This window comes from Peromyscus eremicus, chromosome 8a (genome assembly GCF_949786415.1).
Source record: "Peromyscus eremicus chromosome 8a, PerEre_H2_v1, whole genome shotgun sequence".
Taxonomy (NCBI): Eukaryota; Metazoa; Chordata; class Mammalia; order Rodentia; family Cricetidae; genus Peromyscus; species Peromyscus eremicus.
The window spans coordinates 27932223-27947804 of NC_081423.1; the positions used below are offsets into that span (position 1 = coordinate 27932223).

The following is a 15582-nucleotide window of genomic DNA, read 5'->3' on the forward strand; positions in this document are numbered from 1 at the left end:
ACTATGTAAGGTGTAAGGAGCTAGATGAACGTCATAGGTGAGAGAAGAGCATGCTAAGCATCGTGATTATCTCAATTCATCTTCGCAATCCTGAACTAACAACTGACCTGACTGTACAGATTAGGAACCTGCAAAATAAGTCACAGCGACTCGCCCAGCACCGCATAACTAAAAGCAGCTCAAAGGCGGCAATTTCAAAAGAAACAGTGTGAACTTTTCACTAAGCCTGGCGAAAGTGAGTGTGCGGTGGTGGCCTCCGGGCCCGGGAACCAGCCAGCAGCAGCCCCGGGGGTGTAGCTGGGACCGGCCCGGGAGAGCATCCGAAGGTAGGCAGAGACCAGAAACGAGCTGCCTGGGATGCCTTCAACAACCACCTTGAGGGGAGGGCGAGACAGACTCAGCAAGAGGGAGAAAAGAGGCCTGGGGGACGCAGAACATTCTAGGATGTGGGAAGCCTTGGGATCAGGTGAGAAGGCCGGATGCGAAGGCGGCGGCCACGACCCGCAGCGCGCCGGGACAGGGGCCTCTGGGGGCCGGGCGGGACAGCCGCGGTTCCAGCCCGCGCGGCCCGCAGCGAAACAAACCACGAGGCGCATGCAGTTCAGTGGCATCCCCCAGCCGCAGCGTCGCCTTCACAGGCAGGCGTGCCGGCGAATCCCGCGTCCCCTCACCTGGAGCGCGGCGGAACCAGCCACAGCGGACGCAAGAGCCGGCCGCAGCGGAACCTACGGAGACCGGAAGTAAGGGGCGGGGCCGGAACCGGCGAGCGGACCGGAAGTGTGTGGTTGGAACCGGAAATGTGCTGTAGGGGGACCTGGCAACAGTTTGGTTTCTCTTCAAATGCTAAGCTCGGGGAGCAGCGGCCAAGCACTCTCCACGGAGTGACGAGAAAGCCGAGTCTTTTCCAGACTGTGACCTCTGTAAAAGGGACCCCCCGGTTCCCGGGTGGCCCTCGGCCATTCTGCGCATGCTCCGAGTCCGCGGTGGGCTCTTCGGCCTTATGACGTATTCTTTTTCGCCAAAACCGAGCTGTGTGGCGCGTGGGTCGCTGACGGTTCCGTGCGTGCAGAGGTGTCTGGTACTCACGCGTCTGTAGGTCGTGCGACAGTGTCATGTACCGAATGAAGACGAGCAGGTGGCCCTGGAGAACCGAGGACGAGACCTCTCTATAGACGCAAGGAGCCAGTAATAGTCATTTCGGGGCCTTCGGGTACCCGAAGAAAACAGTGTCTGGAAAGAGAAAGGGCAGGCCAGAGTGACCCAGACACCCAAGGAACAAATGTCTGTGTTCCAGACACAGACACCTGTGGTCCAGATTGGTGCATTGGCTCAGAACCCCGCCCACTCATACCTGCTTTGCCTCTTCCTTAAATGAAAGAAAAGCTGATTCTCTTTACAAAAGACTCGATTTAAATTATAATTAGCCGAATGTTTATTTTTAAGCTGCTGCTGTCCTTAGTTCCGTGAGCTAAAAGGGAACTTCAAAAGCAGGTTATAATTACTTCATTCCTGCGGAATATACAGCTATATGAGAAACTGCCTCACTCCCCGTGGACCTAAGGATAAGCAGAGTTTACAGAAACCAGAGCAAGCGGTTAATCATTTCATAGCAGTTTTACAAGTCTGGGGAGGGGCCGAGGAGTCAGGGTTGCTAGGAGCCTATCTTTTAGGAATTTAGAATGGGTGCCTCCATTAAAAGACTGTTTTCCTTAGCCTCCACATACAAAGTAGTCTGAGCCCTTGCAGGTGGCTGATGCCTGTAATCCCAGTATTTGGGAGGCTGAGGCAATAGATTAGTCTGTAAATTTGAAGCCAGCCTGGGCATGGAAAATTCTGGTTCCAGCCCTGGGGTACAAAATGAAACTGCCTCAGACAGAGAAACCTCAACAGGGCAAAAGCCTCAACAGAGCAGAACCCTTCTGGTCCATTCAAGAAATTCCCAGTATCACCTGTTAAACAACAAGAACAAAACAAAACAACAACAAAAAAACTCTTAAAAAATAAATTGAAGAATGTTTCAATCATTGGTACCTAGATTGGTATATGACCCTTTATAAAACTTCAATTTTGAAGTCCATCCCAGAGACCCACAGGGTAGAGCCAACTCTCAAAAGCTGTCCTCTGACTTCATGTGCCATGGCACACACACCAAAATTAATGTAATTTTAAAATTATAAAAACACAAAACCAAAATGTTTTTTGAACCAGTTTCTTTAAAAGGGGAAGAGGGATTAAAAAATAATGCTGGTCCCATGTGTGTCTTTCCTTTAATCAATAGAGATGTAATTTTTTTCATTGCTTGGACTTGTTAGAAATAAAGCAACTAAATTTTCTTGTCTCGGTAATTCTTTTAAAGTTTCTTTTAATGTGTCTAAGTGATTTGCCTTTGTGTATGTATGTTCACCACATTCGTGCCTAGTAAGAAGAGGATTTCACATCCCCAAGAACTGGGTTTAAGGATGGTGGTGACTCCTCAAACGAATGCTAGGAACCAAACCTGGGTCTTCTGCAAGAGTCATGGCTCCAGTCCCATCTCAAGGGTTTTAACCTAACATCTCTTCCTTGCTTTGTTCACCCACTCAGTAGATGCTTGGCATGACCTGGTGCTATTTTCACCACCACAACTAGCAGATGAGTTTGTTAAGATCAACTAAAATACAAGAAAGCTACACTGCCATTGCCATAGCAACACTTTGTAAAGAGGCTCTTATTTTGATGTTAGAAAAACCATGTTACAAAAGGTCTAATAATTTAGCTATTACCAGAATATAAATAATAATAGCCAAGTGTTTAATGGTGTTTCTCAAAAAAAGTATTGTAGCAGAACAGTTTTTGGACAATCTAAAAGATGATTTCAATTCATCTTTTGCCTGTTTCTTTTCTTTCTTGTTTTTGCTGTTGTTGTTTGTTTTTCTGGAAGTGGGTATCAAACTCAAAACATTACATATGCTAAACAAGTGCTCTACTGTGGAACAACCCTTTGAGTTTGAGATAGGAGCTCCATGTGTGTAGCCCTGCTGGCCTGAAACTCTTCATTCTTTTGCCTTGGCCTTCCAAGTTCTTGGATTACAGGCACACATCAACATGGCAGGCCATCTAAGTTTATTTCTATTTAACTAAACCTTCATGAAATTAAAAAAAAAAAGTTAAGAAAACGAATGGAGGGCCAGTCAGACAGCTCAGGGATCAAAGAGACTGCCACCAAGCCTGACAACCTGAATTCCATCCCTGTGTCCCATATGGTGGAGAGAACCAAACCCTGCAAGTCCTCCTACCTCCACTCCTATGTGTGAGAGAGAGTTATGCCCTCACACACCACAAAATTAATAAATAAAAACACTTTTTAAAAACACTTGCTGTGGACTGAAATGGATTATTATTCCTTTATTGTAATAAAGGAATTGAACTCTTGGTGACCAGGAATGACTGCAGAGTAGATCTAGAAAAGGGCTCACAGCAGCTAACAACAGCCAAGAAGAAAGACTGTCTGTCCATCATGGCTCCCTGGAGCCTCTCCTAACACAGAGAGCAAGTGATTCTTGTCCCCTCCTAGTGTCTTTGCAGTAATGAAAGGTTTGTAGAAGGCCTGGTAGATGGTGTGTTTTCAGGTCTAAAAGACTTAAAAGAAATAGCCAGTTTTACGAAATTAGATGCTAAGTTGCAGATATCACTATGGCCATGATTATTTTGTGAAGATCAAAGAACATTTCCTAAATCCAATACCATTGCTTTTCCTGGTTTATCTCAGCTTTTTCTAAGAACTTTTGATAACCTTTTCCCTCTTAAGGCAATTTTCTTCCTTCAGTGACTGCCTTCTCTTCCCTCATAAGGCTCTGGAAAAAACACACACACACACACACACACACACACACACACACACACACACACACACACACACAGATATACCTGCCTCCTTGCCTTTTTTTTTTTTTGCCTGCAATCATCATGTTAAAAAATGGCTAGAATCTTCCCTACAGGACAGATTCTACAGGCTCTCACACAAGCCTGGCAAATTACATCTCTTCTCTATTCTGCTTGCTTTCCCAAAACAATCACTTAAAACTTCCATTCCCCTCAGACTTCAGACTTACAATTACTCCCTTGTTCTAGGCAGGTGGCATTGTCCCCGATTTTTGGAGTTCCTCTTCAAACCTTTTGGAATCTATAAACTAAGCTGTCTGCCTTCATCTTCACTTCTTCTGCTTCTGAATGAATTGAGACAGAGCTCTTCTACCCAAAGTCAGCCCTTGTTCTTGTGTGCTGGCTCCATCCTTCTCAGGAAAACTTCTGTAAATCCAGTGTCCCCTTTCACCATATTTTTAACTTCTCTTATAGGCTGTTTCCCTTCAGTAATCAGTACGTCTCGGTGTCTCGCCATCATCATTACCAGCCTTTATGTCACAGGTTAGTACATCAAAGCATGGGTTTATTGCTAATTACTAAGTGTAACCTACTCTTGAGCATTTCTTTGGAACATTATTAAAGTAACAGCTTCACCCACTGTACTGTAAGCTTTGTGCAGAAACACGATGCTCTATTTATTTACAAGTTTAGTCTTAGAGTCTAGCGTGATGTTGGTTAAATTGAGGCTCACTAACTATATAATGAACTAGTAAATAACAAATGTTAAATAACAATGTATACATAATAATACATAGGCATGTAATACTGTATATCAATGAATGATTAAATGAGTATAAGGCTCAGTGTTTGGAATGTTCTAAAATATGATGTTGGCAGTTTCTAGCATTTATGTGATTCAGTTTTCCATTACTGTAACAAAATACCCAAGACAATCAATTTGAAAACAGGAAAGGTTCATTGGTGTTTAGTTTCAGAGGTTCGCTGCATGATGGCTTGTCCCCATTGATTTGAGCCGCTAGTAGCACACAGGGTGTAAGAGAAGGTGCTCTCTTCACCTGGTGGAAGACGGAAAAAAGGCTGGAAGGAATAAAGGTCTTAATATTTCTTTCAAGGGTACATCTCTAATAACCTGATTTCCTCCCACGTGGCCTCACCACCTGAGTTTCTATGAACTTCCTGTAGTGCCAGAGGCTGTGGAGAGAATAAACTTCACACAAAATAAATAAACTTCACATGACCTGGGGGTTGACTTTCTAGATCCAAACCAGCAGCCTTTATAAAACATATTCAAGTCACACAGATAGGTTCTTAGCACAGTTACCTTTAGGGAGTATGTCTGAAAATATCTTATATGCTTCATATAATATGTGTATGTATATACAGTTTGTGCGTGCTGTTTTTAAGTACAAAGGTTTGTTTTGTTTTAGATAAGATCTCACTATATATATCAGACTGTCCTGGAACTTATGAACTCCCTGCCCCACCCCCTAAGGGCTGCAATTACAGGCATGTGCCATCATGTCTGTGTACATTTTAAAAACAGATAATAATATATTCACAAGAGGTTGTAAGAAAGGTCAGGTGCATTTCTTACTTTTTTTTCTTACTAATTACATCTACTCTACATGTAGGGCATTGCTTAGGCATATAGTTCTCTATCGCTTTATCATATGTAGGGTTATACAGCCACAACTTAAGTCAAGATCCGGAACCTGTCCCATCATCATCCATGTCACCCGTGCTAGTCCTTTACCCTTGAAGCCACTCTCATTCCTTCTGAATCCCTGGCTGGAGTGTTCAGACAATGAAAGCATCCAATATAAGTCTTCTGAAACTGTAACAGGGTCCTAGACCTTAGTAGGTATCAGACCTTAACAGAACTGGTATCATTATGGAAGTTCTATTCAGACCATAAGACTCAGCATGTAGACAGTACCACCTACCAAAACAAAAAACAAAGACCTAATCCATCAAAGTCCGTTGTTCTGGGAAAGTCTCCAAATGTACTAACTTTGCTTGGGGGCCTTTACAATTCTGCTTCTAGCTAACTGTTCTTGCTAACTGAAGTTGTCAACCCAGGATGTGGGTTTTTGGGTTTTTTTTTTTTCTTATGCTTAAGAGCTCACCCTGAGAAAGGTTCAGTACTACACTGGGATCCCAAATACCTACTGTAGTTGAGGGTGGGCTAAAAAAGACTACTGACTTAAAACCAGGTCTGAGTAGTCTTCTCTGCTGGATAGTCCACGCAAAAAGTCATTTTTATTATACATAAGATCTTGAGATCCATTGTAAACAGTGAATCCCTGGTAGAGATTTATCACAATTAACCGATTTAACCATTCCTCATTGGAAATTTTGGTTATTTCCAGTCGTGTGGCTTTTAGAAGTGAAGGAGAGCATTTGGATGTGATTGTTGATATGTTAAGGCTTAATTGCTCATATTCTTTTCAGCCTCTGTTTGTTGTTTCCGTTTTTTTTTTCATCTTTCTGTTTTTTATTTAAATATTGTTTGGGATTTCACTGTGATTTGTTCATGGAGCATTTGAATGTTGGTGTACATTTTCTAATGTACATATATAAATTTTTTGTTTGGAGTTTTTTGTTGTTCTGTTGGGTTTTGTTTGTTTGTTTGTTTTCAGTTATTCAAGACAGAGTTTCTTTGTCCTAGAACTAGCTCTATAGACAAGGCTGACTTTGAACTCACGGAGATCCACCAGCCTCTGCCTCCCAAGTTTTGGGATTAAAGGCATGTGCAAACCATTGCCCTGCTGTGTACATACATTATTACAGCTGTTACTCTAGTGTTGCATGTACATGACTCACCACAGTGACAAGATTATACTGGTACAAAGGAAGCCTAAGAACCTGAGCTCTCTTTGAGTTTCTTTACTCTCCCCAGTTTGCAGCCATTGAAACGGTCTCTTTTACGTGCATCAGTAACGATGTGGGACGGTGTTATGATCCTTGCTTCTATCACCACACAAAATTTAGAAATTTCCGGAGAAGTCTATTGTATCGATTCACATTTTGCTCTTTCCCTTGTTTTTTCTTTACTTCCAATGCTGAGGATTCTCTTTATCTCCTTACTTATTTACTTTCTCTTTTTTTTATCAACACAATTCTTTCATTGATCCTTTGGGAATTTCGCATCATGCACCCCAACAGCACTCATTTCCAAGTCCTCTCATGTCTACCCTCCACCCTCGTAGCCTCCACCATCAGAGAAAATTAAAAAAACAATAAAAATAATTTAAGTAACCACACTTCACTCCTCTGTCTTTTCTGCCTCTTTATCACATATTCATTTTTTGCAGTGGCGAGCTGTGGTGTGTCACGCAGTATACCCCCTTATCCAAACAGCCTTACTTGCAAATGTTCATTGCAATGAGCTTTTGGTCTGGTTCAAGGACTCTGGCTTCAGGTACACCATCAATACTGGACCCTCACCGAAACATCAATATCCTGCTGTTGTCCCGAGTCATGGAGATCCTGCAGCTACGGTTCCGCAGGACCAGTCCCTTCACATGTCCCAGAGATTGTAGATGGGGTAGATGCTGGGGTGGGCCAACTCAAAGGTCTGGATATGGGCATAGGTTGTAGCTGAGTTGGTCAGTCTGGATCTGCACCAGGACCCCTCCCCCCCAGGCAAGGGTCAGGGCCATCTCTCCTACCGAAGCTGGGGGTAGGGGGCAGTTCGGGGCAGTTCTCCCAGGGCCATCAGGGGTGGGAGTCAGCTCTCCTGCACCCACGCCACTAGAGCCAGTTTTCCCAGGATGGGGGCAGGCAGCTCTCCTGCTAAGGCAGTTGGCAAGGAGCAGAGCCAGCTCTCCAGTGTCCAGGCCACTGGGGTCACAGACATCAACACAGACCCAAGCATGGTAGGATCACAGGCCCAGACATGGCCCTTGGCTGCGGATCAGGCCGAGACATCACCATGGCCCTGAGTGGCAATGAAGCCCACTCAATTAGTATGGCCTAGTGGCAGCATGGCTCTCATACACCAATGTGGCCTCAAGGTGCAGCCCAGATCCCAGGCATCCACACGGCTTTTGTTGGTAACACTAGCCATGGACACCATCACAGAACCTGGCTGCAGTAGGGCCACTGACACAGACATGGCTCTTGGCTGCTGATCGGGCCTGGACGTCACCATGGCCTCAGGTGTCAGTGCAGGCTACTCAGATTAGTATGGCCCCGGCAGCAGCATGGTCCTCAGACATCAACATGGTCTCAGGTGGTGGCCCAGACCACAGGCATCTATGTATAGCCTTCTGTGGTAACACGGTCCCTGGCATCAACACAGACCCCCGCTGCAGTAGGGCCACAGACCCAGACATGGCCCTCAGTGGCAGCACAGGCCTAGATATGACATGGCCCCAGGTGGCAGAGTAGGATACCCATATCAGACAGTTCTTCACTGCCATCACATGGTGTAGAATATTATTTTAAGGTGTGTTACTTTTGTTTGTGTTGCATTTGTTTAACTCTGTCAAGCTGTGTTTAACTCTGTGAAGGTGGCTAAAACACCTGATGGTCTAATAAAGAGCTGAATGACCAATAGTGAGGCAGGATAAAGGATAGGCAGGGCTGGCTGGCAGCAAGAATTAATAGAAGGGAAAATCTGGAAGGAGAGATGGAAGAGTAAGAAAAAAAGGAGCCAGCCATCCAGCTACACACCCAGCCATGGAGTAAGAGTGAAAGTAAGATACAGAAGTAAGAAAAGGAAAAAACCCAGAGGCAAAAGGTAGATGGGGTAATTTAAAGTTAAGAAAAACTAGTAAGAAACAAGCCAAGCTAAGGCTGGGCATTTATAAACAATAGTAAGTCTCCGTGTGTGCTTTATTTGGGAACTGGGTGGTGGCAAGCCCCCCAAAAGAGTAAAGAATAATAAAAGAACCAATCATGTCTTCAGTTCCACTTCTCTCCACAGGGCATGAACCACTCTACTTCTGTCCCATTTCTCCACCACATACCTGTTCATTGTAGTGGCATTCATCTGCTCAGGCCTGTCTTCCACCTGCCTTCTGTCAGCCTGAGCTGTGGGGGCACCAGGCTTATTTTCTTTTTGTTAGAGTACTTTGTAAGCCATTTTCTTGGTAGTTAACCAAGGCAAGGTAGGCATGTCAATAGAAAATACATGACAGCAGAAGCAAAGTAGACTGATCACATTTTCATTCACACACAGGAAACAGACAGAGAAAGAACAGGAAATGGTACAAAGCTATAGCCCCCTCCAAGCCCTCCCCAAATGATGTACTTCCTCCACAAAGGATGCACTCCCTAAAGGTTCCATAACATCTCTAAACAGCCCCACCCACTGGGATCAAGTGTTCAAATACACTATCATGTTGGGGATATTTATTGTTCAAACTCCACAACATCTACTGATTATTTGGGTTTTGTTGTTGTTGTTGTTGTTGCTTCATTCATGTGGAAATTATCCAAATTGCTAGGTGCTGAATCCCATCCTCTTATAGCCTGAACAATTTGGAGACTCTGGATCATACTGAAGCAGGTATGGATCTTATTTTTTCTATGACACTGAGTTGGTAGGCAAAGGCAGATGCTATACTATGACTGTCTCCATGGACAATCCAGGTTTGGGGGAGGGAGAGTAGGTATTTCATTCCTGTTGGACAGAGCAAGGGGAGCAAGTTCATTTTCTGTATTAGGCCTCAACTGGTACCTTCTTGGTTGGAAACAAGAAAGACATCTCCTTATAGCATGTCCCTTGGCTCTACTGAAACTTTTCAGGGTATGGAGGATAGCTGGTGGTGGTGGAATGTAGTTGGAAGTTTTCCTGTGTCTTGCCTGGTTCTGTAGCCACTCAGACCCAAACAAACACACAGAGGCTTTTATTATTTTCAAACTATGGCCATGGCAGGTTTCTTGCTAGCTAGCTCTTATATCTTAAATTAACCCATTTCTATAAATCTATACCTTGTCACATGGCTTGTGGCTTGCCAGTACTTTACATCTTGCTTCTCCTGGCAGCAGCTAGCAGCGTCTGCCCTACTCTCCTTTCTTCTCTCCTATCTCTCTTGGATTTTCCCACCTAGCTCCATCCTGCCCTGCCATAGGCCAATGTAGCTTTATTTATCAACCAATCAGAGCAACACATATACACAGCATACAGAAAGACATTACACAGGACTATTGGTGAGATTCTGACTTCCCATTTGACCTTCTCTGAAACCATGCTGGAGACAGAGGATTGGGCACCTTAAAGCCTGTATATATGAATGGCTAGCCCTCCCCTCTTAACACATACTGACATGGTAGGGACAGGACAGCTCGCTGCCTTCACTGTGATGGCTGAAGTGTGACTGTGTGCCACAGTTCCAAGAACACCCCCGTGTTGAGTTGTTTTCTAAGGACACACACTTAGACTCAGCATACTCATGGATAATATTTATTCCAGTAAAAGCTTACAAATAAAATCAGTGAAAGGAAAATACTCATGAAATACAAGGTGACCAAGCCCGAGACTCTAAGGACTCTATTAGTTGCTTTCATCACTGTGATGAAAGGGCCAAGCAAATATCATGACAGCCTGCCCTAATAACTCAGTTAAGAACTAGGCCTTGGTCCCTGCTTCTTGGAACTGAGCAGGCAGTTTCTGAAAGAGCCACAAACAAAGGACAATCAATCTCCAACACCCCCAACAGCAAGGACAAGGAGGCCTGGTACGTGCAATATCAGACTAGGCCAGGCCTGAGCCACAGTCAGCAAGCTCGAGGTGATAACCAAATAAGGACAAAGCCTGGGACTTGTCCAAGCCTGCCCCCAAACGGAAAACTGTAGCCTTAACCAACCCCTACTAGCCCTGGCCAATTAGAATGTACTAATACCATTACTACTTGCTTAAGCCAATCATATCTAAAGTGACCTAACTGCCTTAGGAACTCCCCTTGGCTATACTTAAAAGGAGCCTGTGAATTCCTCTCAGGGTTATTGCCATTTTGCCTTTGTGTGGGATGGCCAGCCCAGCACACTGGAATAAAGAACACTCTTGTTGATTGCATACATGGATGGTGGTCTTTTGTGGGACTTCTCCAGGACCCTAACAGTGACAAAGTACCAGACATAAGCAATCTAAGAAAGCAAGGATTTCTGTGGGCCTACAGTTTCATGGGATTCCACCTGTAGTCTTCAGCCCTATTGACTTGAGAGCCAATGGCAGGATAAAGCATCATGGCAGAGAGCATGTAGCAGAAGCTCCTCAGAGAAGAAGCAGAGAGATAGAATGGTACACAAGTTAACAGGTATAACCTCAAAAGGCACACATCTCCAGTACTCTGCTCCCACTCTTAAAAGCTTCCAGAACCTCCCAAAACACCACTGCCAGCCAGGGACCAAGCATTTCCAGAGATCCTGTGGGGAGCATTTCCTATTGAGGCTATGGCAATGGAGCCATATAGGAAGTTCTTTTCTTCTAGTTACAACAGGTACAGGGTGTGTCTACCAGGAAGTTTGTTAGAGACTCCTGCCCAAAGGGCTTGGGGAAGAGTAGGTAATCCTGACTAGTTTGTTGTTTGTTTTTGTTTGCCAACTTGATACAAACTTGAAATAGGAACCTCAAATGAGAAAATGCCTCCATCAGATTGGCCTGTAGACAAGGTTGTAGGGCATCAATCTTGACTGATGATTGATATGAGAGGGCCTAGCCCACTGTGGGCAGTACCACTCCTGAGCAGGTAGTCCTAGGGTATATAAGAATGTAAGCTGGGGGGCTGGAGAGATAGCTCAGAGGTTAAGAGCACTGGCTGTTCTTCCAGAGGTCCTGAGTTCAATTTCCAGCAACCACATGGTGGCTCACAACCATTTGTAATGAGATCTGGTGCCCTCTTCTGGCCTGCAGGCCTACACGCAGGCAGAACATTGTTGTATGCATAATAAATAAATAAATCTTAAAAAAAAAAAAAAAAAAAAAAAAAAAAGAATGTAAGCTGGGCAAGCCATGGAGAGCAAGTTAGTGAGCAGCATTCCTCCATCCTCTCTGCTTTAGTTCCTGCCTCCAGGGTCTCTCTTGAATTCCTGTTGTATCTTCTCTTCCCTCAATGATACACTGTCACATGGAAGTGTAGTCAAACAACCCTTTCTTACCCGTTACTTTTGGCCATGATGTTTATTACAGCAATTGAAAAGCTAACTGAGACATAGGTCGTACAGGTACCACTGACTACCACATGTCCCAAATTCCAAACTCTCAAAAAGAACACAAGTGTACTATATAAGGAGCACTGTTTGCCAAGGCTGGCATGGTAAGTCCCTTTTACCATTAAGGGAAAGTTCCATTTTAGGTATCAACAAAGGACCAACCTTGCAAACAGGACTTCAAAATGAAAATGAAACATACATATTAGTATATAAACACATGTGCAAATATAGGGTCAAAAGTTACTTATTCTAAAGAAATGCACTTTCCCTAGATCTACAAAAAAAAAATACTTCATTATAAAAAATGAGTTCACTTTTCTGGCTTAACATTCCAGGGTGGGGTGTGTGTGTGTGTGTGTGTGTGTGTGTGTGTGTGTGTGTGTGTAAATGAAATGAAAATTTCAAAGTTAGAATGATTGCAGAGTAGACAATCTACACTCACCCAATCTCACTGTTGGACTGTGTATCGAGAAGAGAAGCAAAAAACAGTAGCAGTGGAAAAGGAGCCAGAGCCCGAAGTGTCGTAAGTGGCGTGAAAAGACCCTCTTTGGGACAGGGAGCTCTATTCTCGATGGCTCAGCCATAGTGGGCAAAGATTGCCTTGACATGTACTCTCTAAAACCAAATGACAAAATCTTGGCTGAGTGTGAGCACACGGAACTTTGCTGAGAAACTTGTGAAAACAAAATTGCAAGTTGAGTATCATGCTGGTGGCTTGAAAGTGAGTGAGGTTGTGGAGGAGTCAGCAGACACACAGCAACAGCGTTCTTTGACTGCATCGGGATGGATGGATTCATGGAATTCCTCAAGAGGAAAGCTGCCAGGGCCCCTGTGGATGCTCCATACTATGGAGAAGGAGCAGCCATTAGGAACTTGTGCTACACAAGTCACTGGTGGCAACAGGTCTCTTATAGCTAATCTTACTGCTCCCAATTGTCATCTGTGGTGATATTGTGTTCCCCAAAATATTGTGCACCCTAATAAACTTATCTGGGGTCAGAGAACAGAATTGCTACCAGAATTGATATAGAGGTCAGAAAATGGTGGCACACATGCCTTTAATCCTAGCATTCTGAAGGCAGAGATCTGTCTGGATCTCCATGAGTTCAAAGCCATATTGGAAACAGCCAGGCATGGTGCCTCATTCCTTTAATCCCAGGAAGTGATGGCAGGAAGCAGAAAGGTATATAAGGCGTGAGGACCAGAAACTAGAAGCTTTTAACTGGTTAAGCTTTTAGGCTTTTGAGCAGCAGTTGAGCTGAGAACCATTCTGAGGAAACAGGATCAACTGAGGAATTGGCAAGGTGAGGTGGCTGTGGCTTGTTCTGCTTCTCTGGTCTTCCAGCATTCACCCCAATACCTGGCTCCGGGTTTGTTTTTATTAATAAGACCTTTTAAGATTCGTGTTACAGTCATCAAAACAAAAAGCATGTAGATTTAGGGAAAATCTGGATTTTGGTAGGAAAAACAAGAGTTTATTAATACAGCAGGAGTTTTTTCTTGTAATCTTCCAAAAGACAGTGTTGAAGGTGGCTTACTATGCCCATAAGAACAACAGGCTTTCCATTCTAAATCTGTCTGCACCCAGTAGGAGCCAGTCCTGTGTGGAATCCTTGATGAAAGTTAGGCCTTATGTGCTTAACCTTTTTGGAAATGGAAGCTGCCGGTTTCGCTAGAGAGCAAGGGTTTGAGACTGCAGACTTTAAAGGGATAGAAATACACAAGCTCTTCCAAAGGTGAACTCCAAGAGGCAGTGAATGGCGATCTACACCCATGGCAGAGATGGCATGCTAATGGCTACACAAAACTCACTGCTTTTTGCTGTCTTGACTTAATCCCAGGAAGAAGTTGTTGATGTGGATGAAGCCAGAGATGTATTTGTGGGACAGTTTCTCTCTCGCTGTTCTCTGACAAGCCCCTGACTTAATGACGCATCTGTGCTGGGCACTACGCACAGCAAGCATCATAGATGACTGGCTGTGTGTTTCCTGAGGAGCCAGGCCTCCGCTGCTGAAAGAACAGAGAACTCAGGCTGGGAAATACAGACACTGCTGTGCCCGCAGTCCAAAAGAAGGAAATCATTTGCCATCTTTCCTCACTGAAATTCCATTCTTAGTTCAGAAGGCACAGAAATGCTCCCAGAATCTTCGGTCTCTCCAAAACGTGTAAAAAGATATTTATTTCCAGTTTGTTAGTGCCTCTTAAATGTCAATCAGGAATATAACATTTCAATAGAAATTTTTATTTCATTTTTGATTCCTTTGTGAATTCATCTGTGTTTAGTAAACTGGTCAATTTTTTATATTTCTGCTTTAAATGCAGGAACAATTTAATGTAAGACTTTTTAAAGGGGTTAGGCATAATGCATAGATATTTAGCATTTTATATAAGTATATTTAATTTAGAGGTATGTGTACACACACATTGGTAAGTTACATATATATATTCATGTGGTGATATTTTAATTGTACTGAAATGTGATTTTATTTATATGTTAATAAATAAAGTTTGCCTGGAAATCAGAGGTCACATAGCCATAAACATAAGTCAGGCGGTGGTAGCACATGCTCTTAATCTGATCACATGGCTGGCAGAGTCTGTGTGGTCAAGGACACAGCCAAGCGTGGTGACACGAGCCTTTAATCCCAGTACCAACCATAGAGACCTGGAGGTCTGTATAGACAGGCAGTGATGAGGAAGTCGTGTGGCTGGGCTTAGAACCAATGAGAATGCAGAACAGAAAGGCAATAAAAACATAAGTCAGACAGGAAGAAACTCTCTCTGGGGAAGCAACGGTGGTGAGGTGGTAAGATAAGGTAGGTGTGGCTATTCGCTAGTTCTCTGATCTCTTTGGCAAACCTCTGTTTCTTATTTAATAAGACTGTTTAGAAATTTGACTACATATTCATACACCTGATGATTGTTCAAATAAGATACAGACGTGTTTGTCGTGCCAAATTATTTCAAATACACCTCTCAGTGTGCATTCAGAAATGGAGAACTTTGGATAACCAAGCAATTTTCCATTATATTACCATATTAAAATCATAATCTGGCACTTGCTTATGGTACTCTGTAATTTGACACAAGTAAAAACTTGTCATAAAGCAGTGGAGAAGAAGAGTAGAAATTTCCCTGTGGTTGAAGTCTAGATGCAGCATGGGCCCCACCCTTTGATAGGCTGCTAGGCTATTTCCCATGCACAGTGTTAGAACAGTAAAATATGTGGTCTTGTTTCCATCTACAACCATGTGCCCAGGAGATCGTGTCTTCCTAATCATGGGAGTAATCATTTCAGATATCCCTACCCATAAATTCTAGACTAATGAAACGAAGATAAATTTTATCATAATATATCAGTGCCTAATCAACAACCAATTGGAGATCGTGAACATCAAACTGTTATGATGTGGCGGTATTTCCCATTATGAGAGCAATTTAATTTATTTGCTTTTCCTATCTGCAGTGACTCAGAAGTAGATAAATGAATGTCTCCCATGCTTCAGTAAATATTGATGAAATGTCTAGACAATTCTAGTCTAAGCATTCACAACAGGA

The 15582-nt window shown here is 43.6% G+C and overlaps 1 protein-coding gene and 1 pseudogene across 2 annotated transcripts in view; one reads left to right on the top strand and one right to left on the bottom strand.

Moving 5' to 3' along the window:
- Ublcp1 (ubiquitin like domain containing CTD phosphatase 1) overlaps window positions 1-781 on the bottom strand; it is a 17470-nt gene extending 16689 nt beyond the window's left edge. For both annotated transcript variants that reach the window (XM_059270373.1, XM_059270372.1), the window contains exon 1: window positions 672-781. The gene's annotated coding sequence lies outside the window, so the exon portion shown is untranslated. The remainder of the gene's footprint in view (window positions 1-671) is intronic.
- Window positions 480-13993, top strand: LOC131916547 (adenosine kinase-like; annotated as a pseudogene).
- The last annotated feature ends 1589 nt before the right edge of the window (window positions 13994-15582 follow it).